Here is a 21,146-nt window from a genome sequence, read left to right as displayed (position 1 = left end):
CAAAAATACCATTCCAATGAAAAGCTTTAATGAGATTTCTGCATCCCAGCAGATGACCCACTTATTTAAATACCACACAATATTCAGTACTACAGAATTCCTTGATGACATGACAATTTACTCAATCTCTTGCAATTAGGTGTAATTTAATCAGCATAGAAATTGAGGACACTTTACTTCTAGTCAGCAGATTGCCTCTTGAGTTAGCATTCTCTCCTCAACCCAAGACTGGCTACTGGCCCTGTGGCCCTCTTTTCCAATAGTGTGTTTCCATGCTTTCATAACGCGTGCCCTAAGACCAGCTCTGTACACAGATCATAGAGTAGTTCACCCTGTTTGCTCTGTCAGCCCTTACTTTAATCTCTCCAGAAGTTCATTCTAACTTATTGATGGTCAGTGCGATTAAATTTGTGCACAGAGTCCTTCGTGAGCCATGAGCAGTAGAAGTGGGAAAATGTGGAACATCTGTTGCTTATGTCACAATCTGGGTACTTTCATAAACTCTTGGTAAGAGCGTACATAGCAGTGGCCTTTTTGGAGGGAAATGTCAGTAACTTTAAATTCATAAACTCTGATCCAGAATTCTATTTCTAGGATCTTTTACTCCAGATATACTTACAAAAGTGTCCACAGAAGAAAAATGGAAACAACTTAAATATCAATCAAGGGGGAAATGGATGAATTTGTTGCAATATATTCATACAATGGACTATTATATAGCTATTAAAAATATGTTAAATTTATAAGTGTTGCTATGGAAAGATTGCTAAGATATGTTGTTCAGTAGAAACAAGGGCAAGTTCAGAATAGTGTGTATTCAGTAAGACAGCCAGTTGGCCCAGCATCATTTATTGAAAAGACATTCCTTTCTCCATTGGTCTGCATATATCTCCTTTGTTCTGTTATAAATCAAGGCTGAATATAACTGTGGCTGCTTCTGGATTCGCTATTCTTTTCTATTAGTCTCTTTATCTATCCTTATACCAATACTACATTGTTTTAAATGCTTTGGCCTTATAATAAGTCTTGGTATACAGTGTCAGTTTCTTTCTCTTTTTTTTTTTTTTAAAGAGGTTTATTTATTACAGAGAGAGAGTGTGTGAGTGGAAGGAAGTGGGGAGAGAGAGGGAGATGAGCAGACTCCCTGCTGAGTGGGGAGCTTGATGTGGCTTGATCTCAGGACCCTGAGATCATGACCTGAGCTGAAATCAGGAGTCGGACACTTAACTGACTGAGCCACCAAGGTGCCCCAAGTGTCAGCTTTTCTCTACTTCTTTAAGGTTACTTTTGACATACTTTGCTCTTTGTATTTCCATAGAAATTTTGTAATTGGTTAATTACAATCTCACATAAAAAACAGTTACTCATTTTAAAATTTTTATTATATTGACAAATAGACAAATTTTTTTAAATGCGCAGAGTATGTGAACAAGTATTGCCCAAGAGAATATCCAAAGGGCCAATAAATGTAAAAAAAAAATTAGTCATTAGAGAAAGAAACATTAAAATCACAATGAGATATATATAGCCACCAAAATGGGCTAATTTTTAAAAATATACATTAATACCATTGTAGACAATGTAGAAAAACTGGAAATCTCACATTCACAGTTGGTGGGAGACTACGAATACAACTTGGAAAACTGGCACTATTTCCTAAAGTTAGTAGCATTACAAATGGTATGACCCAGCAGTTATACCTCTGTGTAAATACCCAACAGTATTTAAAACATAGGTGCATCAAAAGACTTGAATAAAGTGCTTATAGCAGCATTATACTTAATAACCCAAGCCTGGAAACCTTCCAGATGTCCATCAGCAGTAGGAAGAAACAAATTATGATATGTTTATATATTAGGATATAGAATATTTTATATACATCTTCTATATTTCTATATGTTTGAAGTTTCATTGTAATAAAGTAAGTAAATAAACCATTGCTACAAGGAATAGGAGGGTTAAATTTTATAAACATAATGTTGAGAGTAAATAGCCTGACACAGAACACATTTTGTTTGATCTCATTTATCCAGGCAAACTGATTTATGGTGTTGGGATTCAGGATAAGCATTATCTCTGTGGAGGAAGGAGAGAGTTGTGTTTGGGAGATAAAGGGGGCCTCTGGGATACCTGTAATATTCCATTTCAGAATCTGGGGGATGATTACCTGGGTGTGCTCACATTATCATAATTCATCAGCTCTCTATTTACTAATTGTGCAATGTTCTCTATGTATGTTATAATTTAATAAAAAACTTTCTGAACCTATCATAGAAAATGGATTTTCTGGATACATATAAAGGAAACTTAGCTGTTTCCTCAATGACTGGGACTAGAGATTTGGAGAGAAGAAATTTTAGTTTTAGCTTTACTGTTATTATATTTACTAGTAGCATATATGGTTTATAGAATTGTTAAGGGTTATAAAAGTTAAAATCTGGGCAAAAATATCTAGGAAATCATGTGTCTGTCGTAGAATTTTAGCATTTGGATAGACTGAACTAGATTGTTTGTAATAAGGCTTCTTCTCACATTAATTGCCTGGTTAAAATTCACACAAGTAGTAATAAGTATTATTATATTACCTAAAAATTTTTTATTAGATCCAGTTCCTGGACCCAGTGTCTAGTTATAATTTCTCTACAACATAGAATTTTCTAATATGTAACAAATATTCTTTAGTAATTTTGATTTTATGGCCATTGTATAAGATCTTATTTACCAAAACACTGAAAAATATGTCTGCTCTTAATCTTGGAGATAAAAAGAGCTAGGAGAAGTAGAAAAACCTGAATTCAGATCTGCCAATTTCTTCAGTTCCTAGTTGTGAGATCTTGAGAAAATTTCTTAATCTTTGAGCTTCAGTTGATTTATAAAATACATCTTGTAGCTTTATTGTATAAGTTAGATAAAATATGTTCTGAGCATCTTCCATAATGGCATAGAAGGGGTATAATAAATGCTCATCATTTAGAGGTGGTTAATATCTTACAGATTATAGTTTTTTCTGATCTCCAGTTCTTATCCAAACACTTATTTTAAATTTGTGATCAAAAGGAACAAATTTGTACAAATTATTTTGTTTCTCACATCATTTTATTTTTTTAATTTTTTTAAATTAAAAAAATTTAATATTTTATTGTTTTTGCTTCTTACATCATTTTAAACTCTAATTTCTTATCTGTAAAATTATTATAAAGTTTGTAAATATCAGTAATTTGGGGGAGTCTCATTGTTATATTAAAATCACCCTATAGATATGAGAGATCTATGTTGGATCTAAATGAACACTTAAATTACTAAGAAAAACAAATCAGAAGTTTATGACCTGTGACAAAGTTGCAAATCTTCACTGAGTCTTTTTCAGTAGACTATCTTGATATCCTTTGGTAGTATGCATAGTGTATTCTCTTCAGATTTTTAGCTAATAAACTTTTGGTCGTTATCAGTAAAGCTGTAGCCCCAAACAACTGGAAGACCAACAGAAGGCAGAAGCAATTACTTGTGAAGTATCATTTTGAAGTTTCAGAGCCCAGTCAAACCTATGTGAATATATAAAGGACTTTCTATATACGTAAATGAAAGTATATTTTATAATTATAGCTCTATGAATATATGTGAGGAAAATATAATGACTCTATTGCTCTCGTCCTGAAATGTGTCCTTAGAAAACTTATCATTCTTCATATGCTGAATAAAAAAACAAAAATGAAACAATATTCAAATATTCACTAAAACTTTAAGTGCTGTTTCAATTTAGCAGCTGTTTCCTAATAAGTAGATGTTAATTACAAACTATGAGAGACTGTGGACTCTGAGAAACAAACTGAAGGTTTTGGAGGGGAGGGGGGTCGAGGGTTAGGGGAGCCTAGTGGTGGGTATTATGGAGGGCACATATTGCATGGAGCACTGGGTGTGGTACATAAATGAATTCTGAAACACTGAAAAGAAATAAAATTTTTTTAAAAAGTAAGATAATATTTTATGGAAGAATAAGATTTTTAATCAAGAATTGAGATTAATTCAATTATGGAGGGGATTAAGTATGTTTATAAAGTGGTCCTTACTAACATGTTAATTTCCCCATTTTAGTAGTGGATTTTAATGTTATTTATTGAATTCAGTGTAACATTTCAGGAAAAAGGAGAGGAAAAGGCATAATGTTTATTGTCTAAAATTGTATAGGTACTTTATACAATGTATTGTCTATTCTCAAAGAAAAACTACAGGTTAGAGATTACTTCCTTTGTGTTATAAATTAAGAAACTAAAGTTTGAGAAGATCAGGCAACTCTCGCAAAGTCATGTAGCTAGGTGGGGCAGGGATTTAAATCCAGTTCTCTGAATCCATAGCCAGTGTTTTATTAAAATGATTTGGCTATGGGGGCGCCTGGGTGGTTTAGTGGGTTAAAGCCTCTGCCTTCGGCTTGCGTCATGGTCCCAGTGTCATGGGATCAAGCCCCATATCGGGCTCTCTGCTCGGCAGGGAGCCTGCTTCCTCCTCTCTCTCTGCCTACTTGTGATCTCTGTCAAATAAATAAATAAAAACTTAAAACAAAAAATGATTTGGCTATGTAGGTTGTTTGTGTTAATTTTTATCATTACATTGCAAGCTAGAAGGGACTTGTTAACATTTTAAAATTACATTTCACTTAATTTTATGTTTTTGCTATTTTTATAGTTATAATGGTTTTAAGTGTTACAATAATATGGCAAAATTTAAGTGAGTTTTCTTTTTCTAATAATGATAGTCTACTTCCTTGGACAAAATGATCAGAATCACATTTGCTAATGTAGGTTAGATTCTAAAATTCTTTTTAACTATTTTGATGGTCTAGAATCAGTGGGAAGATTCCAATAGTATAGTAACCTGATTCATGTAAAAGCACCTGAAATCACACCAAAATTGTAGTGTCTTGTTGCTGTTTACTTTTGTTAATATTTGTATGTATCTATCAATTCCTTCCAGAGTTTTAGAATAAAATTTTTCAAGCGGGGGCTTGTAAATTTTAGGAGTCATTGTAAACATCTTCTGTAGGGGAAAATGGTAGTTTTATCATCTTTTTTCTTGTCCCTCAGGGATGGTTTTAGTCTTGACAAATGTGATGAAGCGTAGAAAATGAAGTTCTCCATTTGGTTGTTGACATTTCAAAAGACCCAAGATAGGTGTGTTCCCCAACTTTTGGAGCGGTAATTGTACCCTTATACATCTCACACATTAAAATCACTTGAAGTGGGGCGCCTGGGTGGCTCAGTGGGTTAGGGCCTCTGCCTTCGGCTCAGGTCATGATCCCGGGTTCCTGGGATCGAGCCCCGCGTCGGGCTCTCTGCTCCACAGGGAGCCTGCTTCCTCCTCTCTCTCTGCCTGCCTCTCTGCCTACTTGTGATCTCTGTCTGTCAAATAAATAAAATCTTTAAAAAAAAAAAAAAATCACTTGAAGAATTTTAATTTTATGTTATTTTATTTAATAGCACCATGCATTTTCATACTTGTGATTTTACTTTTCAAAGGGCTCACATAAAGTTCTGAAAGGCTATAGACATGGCTTTATTACATTTTTCTTAAGGATGGGCAGTTGTGGGAATAAGATCTGTTGCCTGCTCCTAGATCCTCTTCCTTCTTCTTCTTTTAGCGGGCTCCTCCTCATCTTTCAGGACTCAGCTGAGAAATTACTTTCTGGGGAGCTTCCCTGATGTCCTAGACAAGGCTAAGCTTCTCTTCTGTGTAGTTCCTTGGCATTTTGTACTTTGATTATAAAACTAACTCATTCAACAATCAATGAATGACCTTAATTGTGCAGTCTTCTTCATAGCATCTAAATTATCTGAAGTTTTATTTATTTTTGTTTGTATTCATATTATTGTTTTGTTTTGCTTCTTTTGAAGTAGACCATGGCCAGTGAAATTCTGGTTTACTGATGGTCCTATTGAGCTAGGCTTTTAAAAGGTTACATTAGATGTTAAAACGTACATGGAAATACACATTAAACATAGGCATGTAATTTTAATTGCTCTACGCAACCTCACAGAAATATGTAGACATCATTTGTCTTCAGCAAAAATAGAGCACTTTACCATTCTCACTTCTCTTTTAAAATGCTGTTTCTCAGGTTCAACATCAAAAGCAACCATCAGTCGGCAGAGTTTATTCTACAAACTCAGTTGCTTTTGTAGTACTCGTTAAACCTGAAGGACACTCTCAACTGCCTGAGATGCATGTAAACAACTGTACATTAATGGGTTATGTTAGTACAGTTTAACTGGGCTATGTTCCAAAATATACAAACTTTGCATGTATATTTCCATAGTATAAAAGTACTTTTCTGTTCACCAGGGTAATTAGGAGACTGTACAAAGAAGTAGACAAATTATGAGAATTCATTGGAATACACAATACCATAATGCTATGAATAGAAAGTTTGATTTACAGGGAAAGCTTGGAGCAGAGGTCTAGTGAAAATTGGCAAAACATTGACTGGGGGATGGTGAGGAGGACAAAATTATAAGCTGAAAATATCTGAAGGTGTTGGTGCCCACGAAGAGGAAAAATGCTGTTTATATTTTGGCATTTCCATTCATTCTTACACATTTTTAGAGATGCTTTCCAAGTCTTTTGCCCTCCAGTCCAGCTGCCAGCTGGATATTTTCAGTTGAATATCTTACTGTTATTGTTTCAAAAACAATATTTTTTAAATCCCCTAAAAAATATCCTTTCACACATGGTTTGCCTGTTTGCCTCAGTAATGCTTTAATGCCCTAAGCTTTAGTGCTTCTAATGCCAGCACAGTGTCCATAGTAGGAGCCCACATAACTCAAGAATTACAGCTGATGTTTTGTTCCTCCGTGTCATCCATGCCCAATTGGTACTTATGTCTTGTTGACTTTTTTTTTTTTTAACTTTTATTTATGTATTTGAGAGGGAGAAGCAGACTGTGTGCTGAGCAGAGAGCCTGACATGGGGCTGGATCCCAGGACTCTGAGATCATAACCTGAGCCAAAGACAGATGCTTAACTGACTGAGCCACCCAGACACCCCTTTCTTGTTGACTTTTCTTTATGTTTCTTTAATATCTGTGAAGATTCTTCGATTCTTTTCCTGAGCCACCATTTTAGTTTAGGTCACTGGGTATAGTATAACAGGCTTCAGCATCTCCATATGTTCCCTACCCTAAGCCATCTAGCACCTTTAATTGTTGCTTATGTACTCCTTAATCTCTTGAGGGACAGACATGGGGTTTTTAACATAGGATGCACTCAATAAATATTTGCAGGTTCAATGAACTGAAATTTTAATAGAATTTACAGAGGCAAAGGCTGAACTGAAAAACTTTTTTTTCCTCTTTGGAAAAAATTGTGTGTGTGTGTGTGTGTGTGTGTGTGTGTGTGTGTTTCTGTGTATGCATACACTCACAGTTAAGGAAGTGGATCCCTTGAAAGATTAGGATAGCTCCAGAAATAAAACACCAAAATACCTAAATCAGAGACTTTTTGACATTTTACAAATGGTGTGTGAGGAAAAGATCTAAACAACTGCAAGCTCGAGATGCTATGAAAGCGAGTGTTAATCTATAGCAGCGCTGTTCAGTAGAAGGTTCTGCCATGTTGAAAATGCCCATACCATAAGCCCTAGTTGCCTGTGGCTATAGAGCACTCGAAATACTGAGTGTAGCTGAGAAACTGAATTTTTAATTTTGTTTAATTTTAATTAATTTAAACTTAAATAGCCACATGCGGCTATATGCTACTGTTTTGGAAGCAGAGATTTACAGTCAGAAGCTTTCGTAAGGATTGTGGGAATTTATTGGGATTTGTGTATAGTGTTTGTTGAAGTCATCCTCAAGTTCCATGTGTTTTTTTTTTTTTAAGGTTTTATTTATTTATTTGACAGAGAGAGATCACAAGTTGACGGAGAGGCAGGCAGAGAGAGAGAGAGGAGGAAGCAGGCTCCCTGCTGAGCAAAGAGCCCGATGCGGGACTCAGTCCCAGGACCGTGAGATCATGACCTGAGCCGAAGGCCGCGGCTTAACCCACTGAGCCACCCAGGCGCCCTTAGTTCCATGTGGTTTTGCTTTCTGATAGCGCAGGAACCATTTTGATTTCAGTAAAAAACCCTGCCCAGCTCTGTAGACATTCTATATCTGCTTTATATGACATCATTTCTCCTGTTCATTCATTCTAGAAATTTGCACTGGATGTCTGTGTGACAGACACTATTCTTGCTCATAGGGTTACACAAACTTCCCTGTTCTTATGCAGCTTCTTTGTTAATAGGAGATACAGATGATAAAGAAATGGTTAAATAACATATAGTTTGTCAAGTAATGGAAATTTGAAGAAAAATAAAGCAAGGGTCTATATGATGACAGAAGCTCTTTCTTCTAGGAGGGTCATTAGAAAAGAGCTCTTCAAGGAGGCAACATTTAAGCAGAGACCTGAGGGAAAGGAATGAGCTATGTAGATGGAGGGAGAGGAGGAAATTCTAAGTAGGGGTATCAGTACATGCCAGGTTCCCGAGAAGGGGATATTCTTAATATGCTTAAAGAGTATCAGGGATGATGATGTAGTTTTTAGACTTGGCAATTAGGTGAATGAAGTTGTAATTTACTATGATGGAAAAGTCTAGAGGAGGATAGGTGTGCTTGAGAAAAAGCAAGAATCTGGTTGTGGACACGTTAAATTTGAGATGTCTATTAGAATTCCAAGTGGAACTGTTGAGTAGTAGACCAAATTCAGAGGTGGAGATTGGAAACTGGCAGCAATCATCATTGAGATGATATTTAAAACGATGAGTCTGGATATAATTTCTTCAGGGGTAACTATAGATATAGAGGACTGGATTACTATAACATTTCAAGGTTGAGAAGATATGGAAGAGTCAACAAAGGAGACTGGGAAATGCGGCCAGATAGTCTGTCTGGAGGGCAACAGAATATGATGACTCAGAAGCCAAGTGAGTATCATTATTGAATGGGAGGGAATGGTCACGCAAATGCTATTGAGAAGTCAAATAAGGTGAAGACTGAGAATTGACCGTTGGTTGTGGTAACCGGGAGGTCATTAGTGGCCTTGATAAGTAAGATAGGAAAAGAAGACATGACTGTTTTCCAGAAAAATCTTTTAATACACAATCAAGAAGAATGGTGGAGTCTAGGGAACGTTATAAAAAATGTCTGTGCTTTCTCCCTCAGATCATATGACCCATCAGATGATTCTGAGTTTATCTTGGATAGTATGGAGGCATTTTTCCTCCAAGGTCTTCCTTTCTCACCTCTGCCTCCTCTACAGTCCCCTCAGCCTCCTTAGCCCTCTGCCATCTTTGCATGTTCTGTTTGCCTCAGTTCCATTTTCCCCTTGATAGACCTGGTGATAAAGACTTGAGGATAAAACAAACTTTTCTATTATTAAAATTGACTATGATGTATTACTGTAATTTTTTTCCTGACAAAGTAAAACTCCCTTCTGTTATTAGTTTGGTTTTTAAGATTGCTATTTGCATATTCCACACCCCATAATTCTAATCTCCCTTATCCTGATCTATATTTGTCCTATAACTTTTATTACCTTCTAGTATATGCTCTAATTTACTTATTAACTGTGTTCTTTATTTATTTTCTTTTCTGCTAAATATAAACCCCAAATGAGCAGTGCTTTGTCTTTGTTTCACTCACTGATATATCCTAAATGATTAGTATAGTGCCTGGGTTGTAGTAGATGCTCAGGAAATTATTGCTGAATAAATGAATGTTGTGGTCTCCAGGACTAGGTGTGGGTTGTGCTGTGTTACAGGGTTGTGCTATGTTAGATGCATGTGAGGGAGGAGGTGTTATCGTGCCACAATTAATAGGTAGTATTAATAGATGCACAGAAAATCCCTTGGCCCCGATCACTTCCATTTTTATCAAAAAAAGACCAAGGGTAACGCAAGCCATGGATAGGTGTGTATTAAAGATTGAAGCCTAGGGAGAAATCAGGTCTTCTTCAGTTATGCCTGGGAATCAGGAAAAATCAGCCTGCTGGCACAAATCTTTTTTCCAGTTCTTTTGTGATCCAACTGAGGAGACATAGTGGGAAAATTGGTGAGAAAGTAATAGAGTATACTCCCAGGCAGTCGGCAACCCCTAAAATATGGGGCTGGGATAATCAAAGATAGCTTGGCTTTGTCTTCATGAAAAGGGAAGAATCTCATGGAGACAGGGGATTGGTGGAGTCTTAGCTGTGTTCCTCCACGTCTTTGAAGTCTACAGCTGCTGCTTATTCTTTTTTTTTTTTTTTAAGATTTTATTTATTTATTTGACAGAGAGATCACAAGTAGACGGAGAGGAAGGCAGAGAGAGAGAGAGGGAAGCAGGGTTCTCGCTGAGCAGAGAGCCCGACGCGGGACTCGATCCCAGGACCCTGAGATCATGACCTGAGCCGAAGGCAGCGGCTTAACCCACTGAGCCACCCAGGCGCCCCATACAGCTGCTGCTTATTCTTTGTTCCTTACTTTGTGCCTGCTTTTGGGTGGCATTGAAGTGGTTTATCCTAGCACAGACTCCTAACTTCTGAGGTGTATAGCCAGAGTAGCCTGAATCTTGGTTGGCATTTTTGCTTGGCTGAGATTTACCCCATCTCAACTCCCTTAGCTTGTTTTCCTGTCATTCCACCCTGGAAATTGAAGTACCTACAGTCATGCTGTGAAACAAATGTGATAATGTGTCTGAAACAGTTGCAGTTTTGTAAGAAAAAATTCAAGATTAAACATAAGAATTATAAGAATGTTTTCTGAATTTACAATACACAGATTTAATATTTCTTTACCATTTTGGGTTGTAGTTTTATATATAATTTTTAAATTTTTTAACAGTTTTATTAAAGTACAACTATACCATTGAACATAAAACTTATTCATTGTATATATAATTTTTTAATGATTTTTATTTATTTATTTTAGCGAGACAGAGAGAAAGAGCATGTGCACATGGAGAGGGCCAGAGGGGAGGAGATGGAAAGGGAGAGAATCCCAAGCAGATTACCTGCTGAGCGTGCCCCCCCCTCTGCATCCTTACCCCCTGACTTGGGGCTTGATCCCAGGACCCTAAGACCATGACCTGAGCTGAAACCAAGAGTCAGATGCTCAACCCACTGAGCCACCTGGATGCCCTGTATTTTTGTATCTATTTATTTTACACAATTCAAAATTTGCTGAAAAGTTCTAAGTACAGCTAAAAACCTATGCCTCCTGAACAATTTGATTTCCTAGAAACAAGGGCGTTCTCCTATATAACCACAATAAACCTTCAAAATCAGAGACTGATGCATTGCTACTATAATTCTCACACCCCATTCATATGTCACCAGTTGTTCTAGGAATGGTCTTTATAGCAAAAGGATTCACTTCACACATTGTATTTAGTTGTCAGATCTCTAGTTTTCTTCAATCTGGGATAGTTTCTAAGTCTTTTGACTTTCATGATTTTGACACTTTTAAAGATTGCAATTTATTATTATTATTTTTTTAATGCCCCTCAATTTGAGTTTGTCTGAAATCTCTGTATTAACTATCTTGCTTGCTTTTTTGTATATTTCTGATGATACTTGGCCTCTAGTGTCTCATGAACTGGGGAAAGACTGACCCTCCCAGGGTAGGCTAGTACTTATTTATTTTATTTTTTTTTTGTATTATGTTGTATTAGTCACCATACAGAACATCGTTAGTTTTTGATGTAGTGTTCCATGATTCATTATTTGGATATAACACCCAATGCTCCATGCAATATGTGCCCTCCTTAATACACATCACTGTACTAACCCATCCCTGCCCCCAACCCTCAGTTTGATTCCTGGAGTCCGTAGTCTCTCATGGTTCATATCCCTCTCTGATCCCCCACCCCTTCATTTTCCCCTTCCTTTTCCCTATGTCCTCCATGCTATTCCTTATGCTCCGCAAAAAGTGAAAGCATATAATAATTGACTTTCTCTACTTGACTTATTTCACTTAGCATAATCTCCTCCAGTTCCCTCCATGTTGATGCAAATGTTGGGTATTTATCCTTTCTAAGGGCCGAGTAATATTCCATTGTGTTTATGGACCCCATCTTCTTTATCTGTTCGTCTGTTGAAGGGCATCTTGGGTCTTTCCACAGTTTAGTTATTGTGGACATGGCTGCTCTAAACATTGGGGTGCATGTGGCCCTTCTTTTCACTACATCTGTATCTTTGGGGTAAATACCCAGTAGTGCAATTGCAGGGTCATAAGGTAGTTCTATTTTTAATTTCTTAAGGAATCTCCACACTGTTTTCCAAAGTGGTTGCACCAACTTGCATTCCCACCAACAGTGTAAGAGGGTTCCCCTTTCTCCACATCCTCTCCAACACTTGTTGTTTACTCTCTTGTTAATTTTGGCCATTCTAATTGATGTAAGGTGGTATCTTAATGTGGTTTTGATTTGAATTTCCCTGATGGCTAATGATGTTGAACATTTTTTCGTATGTCTGTTAGCCATTTGTATGTCTTCTTTGGAGAAGTGTCTGTTCATGTCTTCTGCCCATTTTTTGACTTGATTATTTGTTTTTTGGGTGTTGAGTTTGAGAAGTTCTTTATAGATCTTGGATACCAACCCTTTATCTGTTATGTCATTTACAAATATCTTCTCCCATTCCATGGGTTGCCTCTTTGTTTTTTGACTGTTTCCTTTGCTGTGCAGAAGCTTTTGATCTTGATGAAGTCCCAAAAGTTCGTTTTGACTTTTGTTTCCCTGGCAGGGTAGACCAGTTCTTAGAGATAGCAAGCAATTTTCTCTGAGAGCATGTCTTTCATATGCAAACCAGTCTATTCAGAGCCGTTACTACTAGGGTCCACCTCTTACAGAGAAACCACCTCTATCTTGCTCTCACACTCCAGGAAGCAATATTCCTCTTCTCTAATCATTCCAGGGCCAGCCAGGTACAAGACAACTAGGGATAGTCCCTCCGTCCCAGAGTTTACTGAAAATTTTCCAACTAGTCAGCCCTAAACCTGTTTATCTTACCTTGCCTTACCTTCCTGGAAAAGACTATATAGTAAAGGCACCTGCCCATGCTTTCTCCTTGCTCCTTCTGTCTCCTGCCCAACACTGGTGCTTTCCTGTGGATCCTGGCATAACCCCTCCTCTTAGGAACTGTGAATAACACATTGTCTTTTTTTTTTTTTTTTTTTTTTTTTTTGAGAGAGAGATAGCAAGAGAGCACCAGTAGGGAGGAGAAAGAGAAGCAGGCTCCTCATTGAGCAAGGAGCTGGACACTGAGCTTGATTTCAGGAGCCTGGGATCATGACCTGAGCCAAAGATAGATGCTTATCACGCTTAACCAACTGAGCCACCCAGATTCCCCAACATACTGTCTTTTAACGGCAATCATCTTTTGCTGTGTTGGCCTCACCATCCGTGATTAATGATAAAACCTATATTTAAAACAAACTCCTCATGATATTAGATTCAGATTATGTATTTTTCATAAGGATGTCATAGGAGTAGTAACGTGTTCTTCTCACAGCATTCTATAGTCAGTGCAAAATTTTGATTTGTCCCATTACTGATGATGTTTTCTTTGATTTCTTGATTAAGGTGGTGCCTGCCAATCTTCTCCATTGTAAAGTTACTTTTTTTTCCTCTTTGTAATTAAGTGTTTTTGAGGAGGTATGTTGTAACTATGTAATATTCTGTTCTTCATCATGCTTTCAGTCTTGCTCATTAATGGGAATCAAGACAGTGGATCAGAAACAGAGGGGCATTTCTTTAACGTGGCACGGTCAGGTTACCATAGGTGGAGTGTAACCGTCTCAAATGCAATGGCCATTGATTTAAAAGGAGATTGGCTTCTAGAGTGCCTGGGTGGCTCAAATTGGTCAAGCATCTGACTTCAGCTTGGGTCATGAGCTCAGGGTCCTGGGATCACCCCTGCATCCAGCTCCGAGCTCAGCAGGGAGTCTGCTTGTCCCTCTGCCCCTTCCCCCACTTGTGTTTGTGCTCTCTCTCTCAAATAAATAAATAAAATCTTTAAAAAAATAAAAATAATAAAAGTAGCTTGGCTACTAAAACTACTGGATATAACTTAGTTGTCTGACATCTGGCAGACCTCTTTGATTCATAGGGTCTACATTACCTTGTTTGTATGTTAAGAGTATGTATATTGGTTAGGATGCATTTGACAGCAATAATCAGAAAACTCTGACCTGTATGGTTTAAACAACATGAACAGGGTCGGCTTTAGCTCAAGCAGTTACTTCGCGTTCAGTCTTCGGACTTCTAATCCCTAAACAACATGAACAATTTGCATCTACCATCAGAAGAAGTTAGTGGCTAGAAGACATCATTGGGAGCTGGGGTGTGTGTGTGTGTGTGTGTGTGTGTATTTTCCTTTCCCTACAATTTTCAGTAGGTTTATTAGTATGTAGGCTGGAAGCCTTCATGGCCATAAAATGGAAGAAAAAGAATGAGATACCCTGTCACAATGTAACAACATCTAGTGGAATGGGGGACTTTGTCTTCCTATGTAATTATCATTATTATTAAGGAAGCATTTTCCAAAAGGCCTTGGCAGAATTCCTCTATCTAATTGCTTAAAATTGTATCATGTGCCTATGTTGAAACCAGTCCCTGGCCAGAGAAATCAGCACAGGATGATTGCCTTCTACCAACTAGGATTTACTCTTTGGAACTGGGTCTGAGGCTTCCCTGTTTTGAACTGGTAGAAGAGAGGATAGCAGATATGTGGGAAAAAAGGGGGAGAAAGGGGTTGAAAGTGATGATTGTTGAGTAGCAGCCAACAGTGTCTCCTGACATGTTATGTTATGCTAAGATCCTTTCCAGAGTTCTCCTTTGCCATTCAATTCTCCTACATGACATTCTAGTGAAGTCCTCAAGGGTAAAATACGGATTTTTTCACATATGGATCCAACTTTCACATATGGAGCCAACTCAGCAAATATACATTGAAATAATGAACAATTAATAATTTCTTTAATCATTGTAATTTCTCATTTTTGTTGTGTTGGTGGTTGTAGATTTTTAAGAGTTCTCCTAAGGTATGGCCTTATCTAATACACCCACCCACCTTCTCTTATACTCATGTTAGAATGATGAATTTATTTCCTTTATATATTTCACTTGAATAAAACATGTTGGACTTTTAAGCAGTGAAAACTACCTTCCCTCTCTTGTGCATCTCTTCTAGTTGTTCAGGCCTAAATGTGGCGTTTGAGTGCATTTTGCTGACCATGCCCTGGATTCATCTTCCGCAGGATGTGGTGAATGAGTCTTGACAAATGTATCGCAGGTATCCACGGCAGCTGTGAGTCAGTTTGGTCTGCACGTCTACCAATGCTATCCACCTGCTGAAACAGTACATAGATCAGTGTGGTTAAACACAGAGATATTACAGTGCAGAAGGGATTAACACATTCTCTCTTTGCTTTGCACTTAGAAAGTATTGAATGTACTCAGGAAGAGCCATAACTGGTTTATAATTCTGGAAGTTGAGGAAAGTCAATTCTTTAAGGCATTTACTTTTATTTATGTTAAGAAGCCTTTTTATGAGGAACATCAGCTTCCAGGCATAACTAGAATAAATGAGCTTTTTAGTTTGTTTGTTAATTGACAAACTGATGAGGGCTTTAAAGAATCACACACAAAGTGTAAAACTTTTAATTATATGAGACTCTGAAGTTGTTTATGTCTATTTAAAAATGATAAAGGCTGAATAATGTGATATTATAAAAATGTTCTACAGGAAATTAACAAGATATTTGCTTTGCCTGTGTTTTTTAGAGCCTGGTTCACAGGACTCTGCATCAGAATATATGAGTCCCTGTTTAAAGACCATTTCCTATACTTTAAAAAACCTTAGATGATGCCTAAATGTTCTTGCCTTAGTTTACCTATATTCAAAGTAGAAACTTAAAGCAAATTCTTAGCTATTAGATTAAATTTATTATGACAGTAACTACAGAGGAAATTTTAGGGAAAAAGTCTCTACCATACTTTTTCTATACAGTATATTTTGAATAGCATAATAATATAATCTCCTCTTATCCTAAATGTCCCTGCATATATGATTGCTGTACTTCTCCTTCTGAAATTAGAAGGAACCTAAAGATGTTGATGAAGCAACCATATAGGAAATTGGAGACTTTCAGTGGAACTTTTCTAGTGTTCATTTTCCTTATTTATCTGTAGCATTTGAAATATCAACAAATCCTTCTTTAATAAACAGTTCTTATTTCTTTACTCATGTGATTCCACTCCGTTTTGGACATCCTCTTATCTTTATGATTGTTCTTCCTGTTCACCTTCTCAATCTTCTCTTTTTTCTACCTTACCCTTAAATAACACTGGTTTTCACATACTTGATCTTTCACATACTTGATCACTTGACATGCTCTCTGAAGATGATCTTACTTGGTCATAATGTTTCAAGTACCTTCTGTAAACCATTGGTCTTCAACTAATTAGCTCTTCTCACTGTAAAAGTCACCAAATTTTACTCTAATTGTTGAAGACCTTCATTGCAGCCTCAGGAGAATGAGTTGTTCTCCTGAGCTCCAGATCCAAGGACATCCTTAATATCTCTACCTACATGTTTCATATATATCTCAAAGTCAACATATTTAAAAATTTGTCCCTTTCCTTAACCCCACCCAAACCAAATGTTCTACCTGTGTTTTTTGTTTCAGAGATGGTGACTACCATATTCTCATTTATCAGGCCAGCTACCCTGGTACATTCTCAAATTCTGATCTTTTCCACAGCCTTGCAACCAATAAATCAACAAATATCATTGATGTTTCTACCTTAATATCACTTCTTTAAATCCACTTTTTAAATCCATTTCTCTGCATTTCCATTGTCTCTATTTTATTTGAGGCCACTAATGTCCTTTCCCTCAATCAATACAAACCATCATCTATTTGATCTTTCTGCTTCTATCCTGAGAGATCTTGATAGAAATCAGTTTGACCAAGACACTTTCTTAACTAAAACACTTCACAGTCATAGCATAACAGCCTAAACACAGAAGGATGTGTAGGGTACATCATGTCCTGGCCCTGCTTCCCTATTCAGTCTGAAGTGCTGTCACTCCCTTCCTAATAGTAGTCTAAGATCCAGACAAACCGAATCACTAGAGTTTGCTCCAAATACCATACATTTCTTCTCTGAGCTTTTATTTAAGCTGTAATTCTACTTGTTTTATACTTGTCTCTTTATCCAGTACAGTCTTATTTACTGTTAAGGTATCAGCTGAAACATGATCTCTTGGGACACCAATATAGACCTTTTTCTTCTTTTCCCAACCTAAGATTTTATTAGATATTTTTAAACACCCTATACTTAGTCTTTATATTAAATGTGTATCCCACTATATGAATGAGTGGCTTAGTGACCTTTTAGCTTATGACTCTGTTATAGCAAAGATGTACTTAATTAGTCTCATCTCCTTCTGACATTTATGTGTACAGATGGGACAACAATTACTCACCCAAAGGAACAAGTAACTAACACTCAGATTGTATCACAGAGTGTCAAATGACACATTTGTAGCAAAAGAGGACCCTTTGTTCTATATTAACTTGATAGGTACTAGATTATTATATATAGTAATTTTTCACTATGATAGTACCAAAAAGGTTGCATTTTATTCACTAGTGACTCAGGAAGTGTAGCTTTAAATTATATTCAAAAGTACTTTGTTTTTCTTTTAAAAATTGATTTAATCCTCAATAACTCATGTTTCATTCTATCACAGTAATTTCTTATGTACTACCATATGTATTCTCAAAGTGAAATGTAGCATTTCTCTTTTCTCATATTTTGGTAGTCTTTGTTATGGATAGTTGAGGCTGAAATGAAGGTCTTCAACAATATAGTGAAATTTGGTGACTTTTATAGTGAGGAATTACTAAATACTCAAAATCTCTTCTAAAAATTCAGTTTTGATTCCAAGTGTTTAAAGCAAAATGGTTTGACTATTCTTTTAAACATACCACTTTTGTTTTTATTAACGCATAATGATGTTTGCAAACCTTTTATTTGCTCTCTTGGGTATTTGAGCATTGGACACCTTATTGACTTACTTCTTCTCTGTTAGTGGAAAGTGACTATTTCTATTTGGAGGAGGCATAAGTTCCAAATATTCATTGATGTAAAACAACTCTCCTGATCTTAGTGGTGCAAAAACAGTAACCATTTTATTGCTCACATATTATGTGTTTCCCGATTTCAGAAAGGGCACAGAGAAGATGATTTGTTTGGGGCCACAACTGGGAAAATTCAAAGAAAGATGATTTGATATTTGCGGGATAGATTCATCTCTAGGCATGTCTGATGGCTGATGTTGGCTATATGAGGGGACCTTAGCTGGAGCTGTTATCCATACCACCTATATGAGGGATCTATATGTGGTATCTCCATGGGGGTTAGATTGGATTTCCTCATAGCATGGTGGCAGCAGAAGGAAAGGACATTCTACAAACAAACAAACACACAGCCAGTGTGGACATGAATGAGGTATTTATGACCTAACCTTGGAAATTAGAAAGATTACAATGTACTATGGTTTAATGTACTCTGCTGCTAGGAGAACTCATAAATTCCAGGAAAGATTCATAGAAAGGGGACTTAGACCTCACCACTGGATGTCATGTAATAAAAAGAACATGTAGGCTAAAAAACAGTGCTGTGTTCCTCTTTGGAAAATATAGTCTGTCTCAGCATACATTTATAGCATAGCTTCTGGCAATGACACATACAATATTGTGGTTCTATCGAACCCTTTAGGACATTTAAAGGACATTTAAAAAATATTTCTAAAACCTTTATTTAGGATGATAAAAGTAATAGACATTTATTAAGGGAGGCTTGAAAAATAAGGTAGAACTCTGTGACATGATTTACTGGATAACAGTTTTCTAACTTCTAAGGATTTTTTTCATTGTTGCTTATTTTAGATAATGCCACAGTATTTTTTTTTTTGATAAATGTTTGACTACATCATGATTTCCTTAATACATATTTCTAGAAATGTAATTATTTCATCAATGGGGCTTATGATCCTTGTACAGAAAAATAGCCCTCAACCATAGTGTGTATTTTCATAAATGAATTGGTTAATATTTTGTTGGCAGTAGTGGAGGCACCTTACCTTGAATGTTTAAGAAAAGCAGTTTTAAGGTTTTCTGTAGTTTATCAAATCTCAGTTTTGTCCTCAAAGGACAATCCTGAAAGTAAGAATATGTAAAGGCACCTGTTTATTATGTATACTAATCATTCCTGTAGACACCAATGACTGCTACATGGGAAAAATACCATTGGTTCAAAGGAATAATTAAACAGCAGTGCTGAAGGATAGTATCCTTTAACTCAATTCTGAGCTAATTGCAACTAAAGGGCAGTTTTTAAAAATTAAAAAACTTCATTATTTGAGCACTTGTGGAAAAAATAGTGTAGTATTAAAAGTACCATACCTGTGTTGCAGAGTTTTTTAAAAATAGTTTTCTTCTTAGTATTTTATGACTGCTATTTAAATGTCTTTATTTCCTTTTTTTGTAGGTATCTTCAACTATTTCTTTGCATTTGAGAAAAAAGAAATACTTATACATAGCATTTGTGGCTTAATTTCAGTTAATTTTAGGATCTGATAAATCATATAAGAAGAGCATAGGGTAAAACTGACCTAAAATTGTAAGTTGTAAGAACAATTTTAAAAATGCTGAAACTTCATGAGAAATCTATTAGTTTACTCTTGAGATTTGTTAAAAAAAAAAAAGAGAGAGAGAGAGAGAGAGAGAAATATTCTAAAAGCTCATATGGGGTAAAAATGTCAAGACATAGGAAAAGTATTTTATGCTATTACTGTATACTCTATACTGTTACAGTATACTCTAATGTGGACCAAAGCAAAATCAATATAAAGTTAGGATATACTATGTGTATATAACAACATGCTTTAATCTACCAAGTTCTGTTCCTAGAAATAAGTGTTAGCACATGGTGCCCAAAGGCTTTTTGGAAGGCAAATGCCAGTAATATAGTGACAGAAGCTCCAGATAAGGCATCATAAGTCTTAAGATCTGGGTTCTCACTATGTGACCTTGACCAAGATTTAACCTCTTTAGATTTTAGTTTCTCAACTGTAATAAGAGGAAGTGGGCTAGAGTGATTGTGACCTTCTAATAGATTTTGTGATCATTGTCTGATTTGTAGTTTAGTGGGAAAACTGAAAACTGCCAGTCTGGAGTTCACTAAGAAATATTAACTTTATTTTCACAGAAAAGGGTGATTAAACATTTGACCCACATTTCTCTGTAGCTTGTCTCAGAGGTTCCTACCTGAGAAGTGGTTTATGTAATCTTCTTATCATTCCACCCAATTAGCTATTTATGTGGCATTTAATACTAGTGCCTAGCTTCCTGACAAGGAAAGAAAAAAAAATCATATCACTTACATTTAAAAAATATATGCAGGCAAATTCTAAAGAGATGCTTACTTGCAAATAACTTTTGAATTCCTTACTGCTATGTGCATTTTTACTACAAACTCACTTCTCTAGCAGTAGAACTAGAGCTCCTATTTAGTGGGGAAATCAAATATCTTAAAACTTCTATCATCTGAACCAAGGAAAGTTCTCCGGTTCCCTTGGAAGAGCCGATGTTGTTACAAATGACAAGTTCTGTGCCTGCTTTTTAGACTTTGATAGTGAATCTTTAGGGGAAGGGAAAGGAAGTGGAAAATTTGAATCTCAGAAGAAATGCAAATAGAAATTATTTTAAAATATTTTTTTCTGTGAGGGAGCAGAACTTACTTATCTGTATTTTTTTCCTTTTTTTTTATTAAGGATACTTCATCCATTCATTCTTCTTCATGGAACAAGTTGTTAGCCTTTGGGTTTTAACTTGTGGAACAAAAATGGAGGAGGGTTATTTTCAAATGGGCATATTTTTTCCGATATATAAAGTAGCTATAAGTTGTTTTTTTTAAGGCTTTATTTATTTATTTGAGAAAGAGCATGAGCGGTGGTGGAAGGGGGAGAGGGGGAGGGAGAAGGAGAAGCAGACTCCCCACTGAGCAGAGTGCCGTATGCAGGGCTCACTGAGTCACCCAGGCGCCCATAAAGTAGCCTTAAGTTTTAAAATTA

This window comes from Lutra lutra, chromosome 3, assembly GCF_902655055.1.
Source record: "Lutra lutra chromosome 3, mLutLut1.2, whole genome shotgun sequence".
Lineage (NCBI taxonomy): Eukaryota > Metazoa > Chordata > Mammalia > Carnivora > Mustelidae > Lutra > Lutra lutra.
The sequence above is the reverse complement of the archived record's forward strand: the minus strand, read 5'-3'. Positions refer to the sequence as shown.